Genomic DNA, 14,106 nt, shown 5'->3' on the forward strand with positions numbered 1-14,106 from the left:
TCTCAGACAGGTGTCTCCACAGCACCCTACACTTAATAGGCTACAGTGAAATGACCTGTTTCCTTCTTTATATCACACTCAACTGTGACAGAGAACAGGGGCTGCATCATGTTCACCATGATGTGTCTCCAGGGCTTGACACAGAGCCAGGTGCACTGCAGGCAAATAAATACTTGTTGAATGAATGAGTTCTAGGACTGTTCCCTGAAGTCCATTCCTCTTGCCCCTAGTCCTTTTCCTTGTTCACCATCCTGCTTTTCTAATCCATCCTTGCCATGCCCTGCTGTGTGACCCTCCATTTCAGAAATTCCTAACAATTACTCAAATAGCATACTCAAACTGCCAAACTAAAACACCTGGTGATTTTATTTACTTAGAAATAGTTTCTAAGTATTGCAGATCTGAAGGGAGAAAAATGACTCTCTATTTGTAATTTTGACCTCGGAAGAGAAATAATTATCCACTCCCTTTTCTCCTGTATCCATCACTGAACACTGATTTTTAATCTTCCATGCTACAGATTACATAGGCCCCTTTGATTTTTTTTTTTTTTTTTTTTTTTAGACAGAGTCTTGCTCTGTCGCCCAGGCTGGAGTGCAGTGGCACAATCTCGGCTCACTGCAACCTCTGCCTGCCAGGTTCAAGCGATTCTTCTGCCTCAGCCTCCCAAGTAGCTGGGACTACAGGAGTACGCCATTACGCCTGGCTAATTTTTGTATTTTTAGTAGAGATGGGTTTCACCATACTGGCCAGGCTGATGTCAAACTCCTGACCTTGTGATGTGCCCGCTTCAGCCTCCCAAAGTGCTGGGATTACAGGTGTGAGCCACCACACCCGGCCTACCCCTTTGAATTTTAAGAGCAATCATACATATTTTTTTTTTAAAAAAACCAGATATACATTAAATTTCATCTAAAATGGTAAAAGTTTAAAAGGATAATTTTTCTTTTATATGACTTAGTTGTTGTTTTTAGTTTAAAAATAATAAAAGGGTCTGGATGTTTTCTATTATCCTGATCTCTAATTATAATTTTAAAAATGCAGAAACAATGATTTAGTTAAGAATCAACAATCTGTATCACTGATTGGAAATCTTTTTCCTTAGCTACTGTTCTATACTCTAAGAAAGATGGCAAATAACTTAAGTAACAGTTAAATTGACTTCACTTTACAAAGCAAAACTTCTCAGTCTTGATGGTTGCAAAACAAACATATTTTTCTCAAAAGCAAAAAAAGAATACTTATTTCTTATTTTAAGCAGTATAGTATTTAGTGAAGTTGCTTATCCTAGCTGCTGCATCGCCCACCTACTTATACTTTGGCACACTAGAATTACACTCACCATTTACTAAATTACAAATTACATAAAGGTAGGTGCGGCTTACCTTTACCTTTCCAAATGCTTAGAATACTTCCTTGAATATATGTATTTAATAACTAATACTTGAAATACATGAATCTAATTATCTTACATCAGCCTGCACATTTGCCAAGGAAATTAATTAGAATGCATAGGGTGCTATGATTAATTTCTATATAGTGTTGAGCAGAAAACCATTTGTTTTATACTTGCTTCACGCTGTATGAAATTTTTATCTTAAATATTTTCCAATTTCATGATTTCATATATATGATACAAAATGTAAGTGCTTACTTGATGATTCAGTCATAATAGTACTCTGTTTAGAACATTAACAATTCCTTTTATATTTCTTTCACGTGTTATTTATATTCCTTGTAGATGTTTAGAATGAATGTGCTCTAACCCCAGAGCCAAGTTCTAAAACCTTATTTTTATCCACTAAATTTATTAAATTGATGACATTTATTTATAAAAGATTCTTCATGTCTGAGAATAACAACAATAACAACACACAGTTCTATTCGTATATTATTTGCCTGCCTTTTTAAAAAAGTACCAGAGTGGCCAGGTGCCGTGGCTCATGTCTGTAATGCCAGCACTATGTTAGGTTGAGGCAGGAGTAATGGTTTGAGCCCAGGAGTTTGAGACCAGCCTGGGCAACATAATGAGACCCTGTCTATACAAAAAAATTAAAAATTAACCAGGCATGCTGGCGCACACCTGTAGTCCCAGCTATTTAGGAGGTTGAGGTGGGAGAATCCCCTGAGCCCAGGAGCCAGGAGGTAGAGACTGCAGAGAGCTGTGATCCTGCCACTGCACTTCAGCCTGGGTAACAGAATGAGACTCTTTCTCAAAAAATAAAATAAAATAAAGCACCAAAGTGAGAATATAAAGAACTGGTTTTAATATGACTGAAGTTCCTTCCTTTAATTTTCTTCTCAGTGCACAGTACAAGAATGTTGTAAACCAATACCCACAAGATATACGTTTACTGAGGTACCCTAGAGCATTTTCCTCACAGCCCAATTTACATAAGTCGGCTCCCTCTGCTGGCCAAATTTTTATCTTCTAGCATCCTATTTAAATATAAGGGTAATGCTTTATAATATCAAAAAAAGCTCCTCTGTAAAGTAATCATAAACCATATAAACCTGGGAAATCACTTAAGAAGCTCTTTTATATCATTAAAACACTGTGTTTGTTGATTTTGGGGAGAGGTAACTATTCACATACTGAGTTAAACCCAGGAATTTTCAAATTTAATATCATTTTTCTCCTAAGCAAGATTCCTAACCCTGCTAAAACCATTTCTCATTAATTTAGTCCCTTCCTACTTGGAATCTCCAACGTACTTTGTGATAAGTGTCTAACCAAGCCTTTCCATATTTACACAATAGTATTATGTTGGGGAAACAAGAGGGAGAGAATGCTTTCACTTAGTAATTTATCAGGCCACAAGAGTTAGTGGCAGAATATAGGATAAATAACAGGGACTATATGCTAAAAGTGAGCCCATATTGCTTTTAATTTTTTTTCAAAGATAGATTATAATATAATAATAAAGTCATCATTCTGACATATCTAATAAATTCTGTTTTAATTTTTTATGATAAAGCACTTCATAATATACAACTTGAGTACATTTCATTAATAAGTTCCAAATATATTTTCTTATACAAAAAGCTAGTACTGCCATTAAAAACCCCTAGGCTACCTTATTTGCTGCTTTCCAATTATGTTCCACTTTATAACTCACAAAGCCTTTATTGCACACATTTATTTAGTATTATAAAATCCCATGAAATGGGTATAATTATGCCCATTTGAGAGAAGCCTCAGAGGGATTTATGTAATCTTTATAATGTCATTAAGGAGCAAACTAGGAACACAGCCTATAAAGTCTCTGGACTTTAAACATAGGTACTTTCCATCTGATTGTATCACTGATTTTAGCTTTTAATCAATACATTTACTTTGGGAGGAAAAGTAATTCCATTTTACAAGCCTTGTTGGTATTTCATTCATGTCTCTCAGTAATTACTTTAGAGGAATCCCAAACTTCCATTCGTATCTCAAAATACTCCTCCCTATAGACTTAACCATACTAAACACACTGAGGAGGGAGGGAATCGGAACAAGACAGCACATGTCTGTGATGCAATGTACTTTTCTTCAGTTTGTATTTGTAAATATTGATGTTGCAGCTCTTAAGTACTCTCAGAAGTCGTTATGACTGACAGCCTATGAGTGCTGCATCTTTCAAAACAAATATGCTTTATTGATGGAGAGCACACACATCTCCATCTAATTTTTCTGAGAGGCAGAGGTGGAACAAACATTTCTTAACATTTTAACTAAATTCAGCATTCTGCACTGAACACAATAGGCAGGTTACAGTTTAATAGATATTATGAAAGCTTGTCATTTCCATAAGCAACACAGCATGTAAGGGAAGGGCACTCCACAAACCTCCCCTATAATCTCAGAGTAGCATACAACTTCCTGTGTTTACTGTAAATGTTTTTAAGCACAAGCAAAAATTCAAAAGACATTTTGTACCAAAAAAGGTCTTCAGAAATGTCCAAGTATTGCTAGATTTTAAAATGTGTACTATTATATGGCTTAAGAATAAAAGTAAGTTTAGTCGAAAGTTTGAAAAAGAACCAACTGGAGCAAATAAAATATACTTGATCGCCCTGATTCTAAGGGGGAAAAAAAATAAGGAAAACCTGTCATTGTCTGCTGTGTACCAAAAAATCACAATCTAACAGCAAACATCAGACACATTTTATTTCATATTATCGCTTCCCTTGAACTGAAAGGTAAGGCTCATTGAGGAGTCAAAGGAGAATTCTGCTTGCTGAGCTCTCCCAGCCATTTGCTTTGATGACTGCCAAATCTGCACTAAAAGGTGGGCAAATTCTTTCTATAGCTCTTATATAACTGCTCTAGGGAGACCTTCTGATCTCAAATCAACCTTTTAAGGGCCTATTAATGGACTAGCATTAAGCAAGATGACAGTGATTATAAAATATGAGTTGGAACAATAAAGAACTTGTTGGTGAGAGAAAACCTATATAATAATAAAACCATTTGGGAACTAGGCAGCAGGTAATAGAGTGCAAAAAATGTGGTCTGAACCATTAGAGAATAGATAATATATAGTAGTATAACATTCTCGGCACTGGACACTTTGCAATTATAAAAGCCATTGGAGAATTCAGACAATTCTCTTTGCTCCCTCTGACGATCCTAATTTGTCCCATTATTAACCCTTATAACTAACAGCTAAATTTATCCATACTGCCGAAGACACTGTCAAGAATGAACCCTGGGTTCCCCAAGAGCTTCCTGCCACTGCAAACTTTGCCAACTGTGACCTGGATTCTCTTACTTTGGGCATCAACAACACATTAAAAAGAGTCTGAAAAGAACTGTTCAGTTATTTGTTGTGCTATTATTTAGGACTAGGTAGGTTCAGCAACTTTCAAGGGATGTGATCCCAGGAAATAAGTCAGGTGACTGGCCATTCCTGGAATCTCAGGCTTGCCCTAGGGAAGCACTGGCTGGGCCTCCACAGGAAAGTAATGCTGAAGAGAGAACAGAACTGGAATTTTGTGGCATTCATACAAAAATGGTCAAAGATGATCTGGGAACAGACATAAAGTGTAATAAAGTGTAAATAGCATTTTGTAGTTATCTTTTTTTTTTTTTAGATGGAGTTGCGCTCATCACACAGGCTGGAGTGCTGTGGTGCGATCTCGGCTCATTGCAACCTCTGCCTCCCAGGTTCAAGCAATTCTCCTGCCTCAGCCTCCAGAGTAGCTGGGATTACAGGTGTGTGCCACCATGCCCTGCTAATTTTTGTATTTTTAGTAGAGACAGGGTTTCGCCATGTTGGCCAAGCTGGTCTCGAACTCCTGACCTCAGGTGATCCTTCCACCTCGGCCTCCCAAAGTGCTGGGATTACAGGTGTGAGCCACTGTGCCTAGCCCATTTTGTACTTTTCATATTCATTTTCTGTTGCTTGTAGAGTACTTTTTGCATAGTGAACTATGGGACCAATAACGGTATCAGACAGAGTAAAAATGACCAGTGTCTAGTCCTGGCTTTCACCTCACAAAAGGAAAAACAGATCCAATGTCAGACCGGCTCAAGACAAAATTCGCAACTGATGAAGTTGAAAAACTGTGGAGAGTCTTCAAGCATCAGAAAGTTGGGCTAGATGACCATGAAGGCCTGTTATTACCACTGTATGCTATGATTTTACCTCCTTATCTCCAGCAGGGGCCAGGCTGTCCTGCAGTCCCACCTTCTCTGTCTATAAGTTCTCCATTCCCCTCTCTCCACTCTCTACTAGAAAAATAAAGACACAATAAATCAGCTTAGCAGGACTTCACATAGCCTTTACACTCGTTAAAAAAAAAAAAAAGAAACTTAACTGTATAGCTGAGTCTTAAGAAAAACTGTAACAGCTGTTCTGTGTATTTGTCCCACTCCCTGTTTTTCCCACAGTTTATGCAAACCGCCCTCCATTATTAATTAACGCTGGACCCTTTCTATGATTTGAAAACTGGCTTAAAGCTGAATTTTGTATACCATCATTAAGTTGTTTTATAACTTCTGACATTTTAAACATTTCTGATGTGCTTTCTTGGAATTCTGTATTAAGGAAAAAATAACTTTTCCAACATTTTAATAAGACTTCTCAACATCTATTTAGAAACATAAATTAATTAAACATCTATTTAGAAAGTATATTGAGAAATATTTTTTTCCTTAAAAAAAAGTCAGTTTCTAATATCCTCAAAGCAAAGCCATAGAGGCTGTTAGTAAATACAAATTTTTTATTTTAGACACAATTCAGTGCATAATTTATTATGGAGATGTTAAACTTTCAGAAATTAGGAGATTTGGACCTTTAACAGGTTGGTTAGGATTAAATCACCTTAGCCCTATTTTTATATTTATTCAGAATCTGAGGCAAAACTGCCTATGACACTAGAAAACGTGAACACCACAATTGTCTACAGCTCAGACAAGTAATAAACATGGCCAAACCTGGGTCTTTAAATTGTGGGCCTCACACCAATCCAACCATTCGTGTGCTCGGGGAAGAACTAACTGAACACTGAGGGTCTCCTGCATGATGGAAAAATCAATGGGGAGTTCAAGTGTCCCTAGACATGAATAGTGGAAAGAAGGGTCTGTCCTTGACCACTAAAAGTGCTAAATTATTGATATTGCTAAACCCAGACAACTACTGTCACTACTTCTTCAACTATCTTCCAAAACAGTTTTAAAAACTTTCCTACTTAAAAATCACCATAGGTTTATAGTCTTGGAAATTTGCCAGAAGAAAAAAAAAAAACAAAAAAGAAAAAACACAGACAGCTCTTCTTATATTAAATCTACTACTGCTCAAACGGACAAAGGTAAACCAGTAGGTATCTCTTATGGTTATTTCTAGATCTGAGATTCTATGAAGCATACACTGGGAATCACAAATAAAACCGTACAATAACTGTACAAAAAACGTGTTAGAACTGATCTAAACTCACCAATTTAATGATCTGTAAAACTGAGTCCACAAGAGGGTAAGTTAAAACTAAACGTTTTGCACATACACACACACATATTTACGTATTTTCCTATTAAATTATAAACTTGAGATTACTTGAATTTCTACTATTAGTAAGAGTAAAATGAGTACAGTATTGTTTTTAAGAGTAAAAATGGCCCGGTTTATTTACAATAAGATAATAAAAAGAACTCTTACTTTATTCTTCACTTTCCGCCTCTGAAATGAACTGGATCAATAAAGGAAAAGCTTCTAAAGGGCAATTTTATTCTATTATCCTAATGAAAGAAGTCACAGCCAAGTGGAGCAGAAAAGAAGTGATCTATTTTGAGAACAATCTACCAACTCTCAGGGTTCCTTGCTATTCTCAAGGGAAAGAATATCACAAAGAAAAGGTACATACCAACAAAAAACCTTGTAGTTACAAAACAAATGTACAAAAAATCTGCACTGAGAGTTTTACTGGAAATCAATAAAGGCAAAAATTAGAAAAGTTGAATGAAAAAATCCGTGGTTATTGGGACTTCTGTCCAAATAAGTATTAGTTAAAATGCTCCAGGACACAGGGAGAATGCCTGTAAGGCATTACTTATAGCAGAGAGCAAGCAATCAGAAAAGTGGAAATCAAGGTCCATTACTCATGGCAGGATAGCCTGCATTATCCTCTCACTGATGCAGCACTAGTGAGAGCTGATGAAGAAAAATGAAGGCTGAGAAGGAAAGGGAATAGTGTATCTTCTACATGTAATTTTCAGCAACCTTTCATGAGTTTCCTACCCTTTGCTTCCTTCAATTTCATTTAGAAAAATCATCTTGGTTAAGGCTACTCAAGTGTGACTTTGCAACTAGCCTAATGTGGCCCCAAATTACTATCCTCAACATTTGTTATACCAAACACCTCATTAAATACCCTCAGGTTAAAGTGGATCAAGGTAACTTTATGCTGATTCCACGAACGAGAACCTGTCAAACTGACAAATCAGTGCCTACTCTCGTGATACTGTCTCCTATCAGATGGGCTTCCTATTTTCTTTTTTTTTTTTTTTTTTTTTGAGACGGAGTCTAGCTCTGTCGCCCAGGCTGGAGTGCAGTGGCGCGATCTCGGCTCACTGCAAGCTCCGCCTCCTGGGTTTACGCCATTCTCCTGCCTCACCCTCCCAAGTAGCTCCCGGCCCCACTATTTTCTTAAAACTTGTTTCTTGACCCTGGCAGCCTCCTGTCAGTCTATATAACACCCTGGCTCCTAAAACTAATACATTCATATTTTCTGTTCTCTAGTTTCTCTATAGACTATATTGTTAACCTCTGCTATTATTTGGCAGAGTCTCCTGGAAGCCATTCGTAGTGACCCTACCACAAAATTACAACTGCATTTCTTCAGAACCAACTTTACTTTCTAAAATGTGTAATTCAGTTGCCCATGTTTTAAAACAGCTCATAAAAAAGGACTGACACTTCTATGGTGCTGCTTCCCCCCACCCACTTTGCCTATAATCCCAGAAAAAAAAAAAAAAGATGAAAGGCAGGAAGTGGCCTATCAACATGCAGCTCTCCTTCTAAGACAGATAACAAAATACTGCAGTTAAGAGTATATTTGCAGGCCGGGCGCGGTGGCTCAAGCCTGTAATCCCAGCACTTTGGGAGGCCGAGACGGGCGGATCACGAGGTCAGGAGATCGAGACCATCCTGGCTAACACGGTGAAACCCCGTCTCTACTAAAATATACAAAAAAAAAAAAATTAGCCGGGCGAGATGGCGGGCGCCTGTAGTCCCAGCTACTCGGGAGGCTGAGGCGAGAGAATGGCGTAAACCCGGGAGGCAGAGCTTGCAGTGAGCTGAGATCCGGCCACTGCACTCCAGCCTGGGCGACAGAGCGAGACTCCGTCTCAAAAAAAAAAAAAAAAGAGTATATTTGCAATTGCAAAGTTACTCTTCCTGAACAAATTCCAAATACAGTATCTATCTTTGATCTTACAAAAGCATTTTTCTCACTGTTCATAGCTGACATTGATGATTCAGTTAGGCACCCCACTCTCAACTATGGGAAAAATGTTCCCTGAAATTCAGTCATGTGAGTTTTCAGCTTTTAGTTGTCAGGCTAGAAGTAGCTGCCTTTGCTCCGCCACTGCTGCTTCCTTGGATATCCCTGCTTGTCATGGTGACGTAGGAACTTACCATAGCAACAGCATCCATTTGACTACCTGGGAGAACCTCTCAATTCCTTCTCTGGGATGTCAGATAGTGTTGGACATTATTGGAGAGTTATTCAGCATCCCCTTGGACAGGGCCTATTATCTCAGAAAAAAAATACTGCAACTACGGGAAAAATTTTGAAGATCTTAAACTGAAACATAGTTTAAGTTTTATATTTAAAAACGGAATCTATTTCTTAACCTTTCATATTTACTGCTATGGCAAGTCTAATGATGATATATAGAACGGAACAAGCTTATTTTAAAACAATAAAATAACCCTGTCATCTCCATGGTTCATGTTAAACAATTAGAGAAGATAAATAGCAGCCACATTATAACATTTATTAAAAATATTTTCTTACCTGCAATAGGTACTGCTGAAGGGAATTTAGAAAGACAGTTTTCCATCTGGGGACTTTTAATGCAGGGAGGAAACAACAGATATTGACATAGTAAAACAATGGGAAGGCTCTTATTTTTGATAGCTTAAAGTTCAGTTAGTAGAGAGCAACAGCAGGATCTAACTGAAGCCTAAGGAAGATTTATAATCCTGGGTTAAAAGTTCCCATTATCACAATATAATCTTTCTGGGTAAGAAAAAATAAAGCAGGTTTCAAGGAAAAGAACTATACTTTTAAGATTAACACATGTGCAGGCACATGCATGCCTACTTTCTACGAAGTGTAGAGCTGACAGATCCATAGATAGAAACTGGAAAACTGCCAACAGCCCTTGGACCGTAAAGTATTCCTTGCTCTCATAAAACAGAGTTTTGTATGAATGTGACCTCTAACGCCAAATCTAACTTTTGGGACGCATCCATAAAGTCAGCAGTTAGTACATTCTTGACTGACAGTCTGATAGCTTAGCTTCTAAAAGGAGCATTAACCACTCCAGTATGTGAACATGGAGTGACTAACAGCATCTGTAGCAAAGTTAAGAAAGCAGAATAAAAGAATGACAATCTAAACAAGCAATACCAAAGTGTATACCCTTGCATCTATCAGCATCAGGCAAATGTGATCACAAATAAATCCTTATAATACCCTGAAGTTTTCCTTCTCTAGCAAAATAGCTATTTTCTTTTCCCTGAAAAAGAAAACTATGCTTCCCATCCTACTAAAGGGCAGTAATTTTATGATACATAGCAAACATATGAGGAAGCATCTATTTCTAAAATGTACAAGTTTACACCATATCACACCTCGAATCCCATCATCTTTGAAAACACTAAAATCGGACGCGGGGGGACCTCTAACAAGGGCAGGCATAGGAATTTGATGGCAAAATCAATCAATAAAAAAAGTTTCATTAAATGCATTTACAGTAACATTTATATACCATAATTCTATTTAAAAAGTAAAGAAACTGTTTGACTATGTTTATGCCTAGTAAAAAGGCTAAAAGGACAACAATAAAATGTTCACAAGGGATATGGAGTGGTATATGCATTGACTGATATTTTTGTCTCCATGCATTTTGCTGTTATTCTCATTCAACACGTACTATTTTACAGACAAAAAAGAAAGTCAATAAGTTATTTTAAAATAAAATATTTTAAATGTGATTTAAAGGAGGATAAAGTATCAGGCTTCTGAGGTGTCAGATCAATATGCTGCAGTGGAAAGTGATTTTCTCTTCCTGATCCTTTCTGTGACAATGTGACATCTTTTCACACTTGCTCAAAATTAACTGCTTCACCACATAATTACTGCAACTGCAGCAAATGGGCCTTTTTGTCTGTAATTCAATTACCGCGGGACGTCTTATAGTTTCAGCATTTAGAAGTGAAGCATTTATTTGACTACATACATGGGAATAAAACAGACTCTCAACATATCATATCGTAATTAAGAATGAACTTTAAAATTCCATTTTGTTTATACCAGAGTCATCCTAGCTTATTAGCCAATGTTATGGGATCTAGTGGGAGAGCAGAAATACTGTTTTATCTCATTTCTAGGTAACTTAAGTGATTGTCCTATTATGATCAGAAGCTCGAGTTGGTTTGCTGGAGCAGACCCTTCCGTCCCACAGTATTTTATCTACACAGCTACTGTGACATTATCATCTTCAATAGGGGTTTTATTGTTTGCAGGTTTGTCTTCCACACTTAATAGAAGCATACCTACTACAAAGAACAAATTCTTAGTGATGAATGAACGAGCGAACTGTCTTAGAAATAACTTGGGGAAAATGTCAGAGATAGCTTAAGAAATCATAGTGAATCATCCATAACCTCAATAACACCGGGGGGAAAAAACTATTAAACGTTCTTCCCATAAGAGGAGTTCCCAACAACTTAGGTCATCTTTCCTTCCTCCAACCTCACTCACCCTACCCATGTTCCTAACATCTTCATGAATTTACTCTACATCAGCTTTTAAAAAGAGTAACCAAATTAGTTTTATGTGAAGTACACTTTACAACACCTGATTTTTACTATCAACTGGCCTCTGGATTTCATTACACTGCACTGTTATGAAGCACGTTGAATGTCTGTGATTTTATTTCATGTTAGCTTTATCAGTAGCTGCTGAAAACATGCTTTCGGTGCACCTTCCCCTGTGATCTAGACTGACTTTTATGGTCAGCAGGTGTAAGATTCTGGAAATTTATATTTACAGCCCCCCTGTTGCTAGCTTTACTCTGACAGGGAGAAATAAAATTTACCCTCAGTTAAGCAACTGAGTAAAACTATCCACAAGGTAGTTCACCTTAATAAAATAATAAGTGTGGAAATCTCCAGAATTTCTCTACAGGAAATTTTACCTTATTCTTTCGGTATATGATATGCATCTTCAGAGTCCAAAGGGTGGACGCTTTCAATTACTTCTCTGGTTAGGCTTAACTTACAGTAATATCCAGTACTCTAAAATCAGCATTTCTCAGTGAGGAAGATTTTGGCATCGTGAATGGGATAGTTCCCTACTTGGCAAGACTGTTTCACTTCCTGCTGAGTTAACATGTATCTAGGCTCTTTCCCTGCCCTTTGACCCCTACACCCAATCCCAGACTGTAGCATTTCACCAAATAATGTCCCACTAATTTCTAAACACTCCTTGTAGAGTTGTGGGATCCGCAGTTGAAAGTTACTGCTCTAAATAAACGCACTATATAAATTTGAATTTTAAAAATAATTTAAGACTCTTTAAAAAAGACGTTTCATAACACTGTATTAACTAAACCTTTCCCCACCTATTTCCAGGAACATACAAGACTCATCTACTATATGCTTAAGGTGTCCTTGGTGGATGTAAATATTTTCTTCGTGATCTCTGGTTGCTAACAATCCTGATATCATAAAACTTGCATTAATATTTCTATGTCTATTTGTGTTGATTACTTATAAGCTATCCAAATTGGCTTAATTTTGTTAGAACAGGTTTCTAAAGCATTATTTATTAGCACTACCATCAGGGCTTCCACTTTTCAGGTGTTATTTTGAAAAGCATTACAGGAAGGGAGTCAACTGCTACACCCTCTATGCTGGGCCACCACGGTACATCACACATAAAGAGGCACACTCCAAAATCCAGAGAAAAACACTACTTTTGCAAGTTTAGGCTTCCTGGTCAGCAGAGCAATGCAAAGCTGATGAGTCATTTCTAAAACATGAAGTGCAATTCTAAAACTTTCAGAAGAGTAACAAAGATCCAATTTGTTTAATTAATGAAAGGTTACATGGAATTGTAAATCTGAACTTTTTTACCATAAGAACTTCATGATCACTTAGTGAGGATGTTGCAACTTGAGTGTCTTCCTTATCTACATGTGCAGCATATCTTAACGGACCTGTCAACAATCAAAGAAGCTTTTAAAAACTGCTATAGCGAGACCTAGCAATTCAACTGAATCGCACATGGTCTCCTATAAATATTACATAAATAGTGGTTTCAGTGGTTTCTGACTGAAAATTCAGCCTCTTTCTGCTCCTTTTTCCAACAAGCCATACTGTCAGGTATGGGAAACCCTAACACTTTCATAAATCTGGTTCTGTCACCTTTTCAAGTAATCAACAACCTCGTTTTACTTGGAAACCACTTCACCCTTACTTTCTGCACGTCTACTACCACTTGCACCCCCGGCCTCCTCTTAGAAATATGGGGCTTCTGAAATCCTATTTGGATTTTTGGAATATTTACTTTGTAAAGAGGTACTCCTAAGAGGCGATAAAGGAGTCCAACTCAGGAGTAGCTCTAGTTAAAATAGGGAAGTCAGATACGTTCGTTTACGCCATCCTTCGACTTTGGTCTGTGAGGAGCTTTTCCAGACCTTCCTAAGAACCAAAAAGCCCCATGTGGCCACTGAGGAAGGTTTGGCTTGTTTCTCCATTATCCAAAAATAGGGCTCACTTGTCAAAGTCTGACAGCCTTCTGGCCACAGTAACACTTATGGGCTCAGCAGGAAGTATCTGAAATCCTGAATTATGTTCACACTGAACACTTGTTCCTCCCAGCTTTCCCTGATCCCCGGGACTCAGATCCTACTTTCTTACTGAAGCTGTTCTTGCCGACAGACTTTCTGTTTTAAAATGCTAGTTCTGAGTCCTTCCAGGTTGTCATAGGCTAGGCTTTCCCAATGATACAACAAGGGTTAAGTAACATAATAAATTAAAACTCATTTTAAAATATGGCTTTGGGGAAGAGTAATTTTTAATGACTCTTCATGAAGGAATTTTAGGTACTATGACATCAAGATGAGAGGGGTTTTTAAATAAAGCCCCCACAGTACAAGTTCAGAGGAAAGAGAAAGCCTGGACTGTACTAATCCCTTTCTGGTTCTGCTTGTTCATGTTTTATCTTTTCCATTTTATAAAGAAACAATCTTAAAGCAAGTAAGCAAGCACTTTAACAGAATCCTGTTGTTTCTGGGATGGATCTTTTCAATGCTGCTAGCCACACACTATGTCTTCCTGAAGAGGTGGTATTTTATTTATCTTTGTATGCCCAGTGCTATTGTTGTGC

General features: G+C 37.5%; 1 protein-coding gene across 21 annotated transcripts in view; it reads right to left on the minus strand.

Annotated features, from left to right (window-relative positions):
- BBX (BBX high mobility group box domain containing) overlaps window positions 1–14,106 on the minus strand; it is a 276,188-nt gene that overhangs the window by 111,323 nt on the left and 150,759 nt on the right. Inside the window, exon 1 of one of the 21 annotated variants that reach the window (XM_033211389.1) lies at window positions 5,634–5,734. The exons of the other annotated variants lie outside the window; for them this stretch is intronic. The gene's annotated coding sequence lies outside the window, so the exon portion shown is untranslated. Of the gene's footprint in view, window positions 1–5,633; window positions 5,735–14,106 lie in introns of those variants that run through there. 21 annotated transcript variants of the gene reach the window in all.

This window comes from Trachypithecus francoisi, unplaced genomic scaffold, assembly GCF_009764315.1.
Source record: "Trachypithecus francoisi isolate TF-2019V2 unplaced genomic scaffold, Tfra_2.0 Lachesis_group0, whole genome shotgun sequence".
Classification (NCBI taxonomy): domain Eukaryota; kingdom Metazoa; phylum Chordata; class Mammalia; order Primates; family Cercopithecidae; genus Trachypithecus; species Trachypithecus francoisi.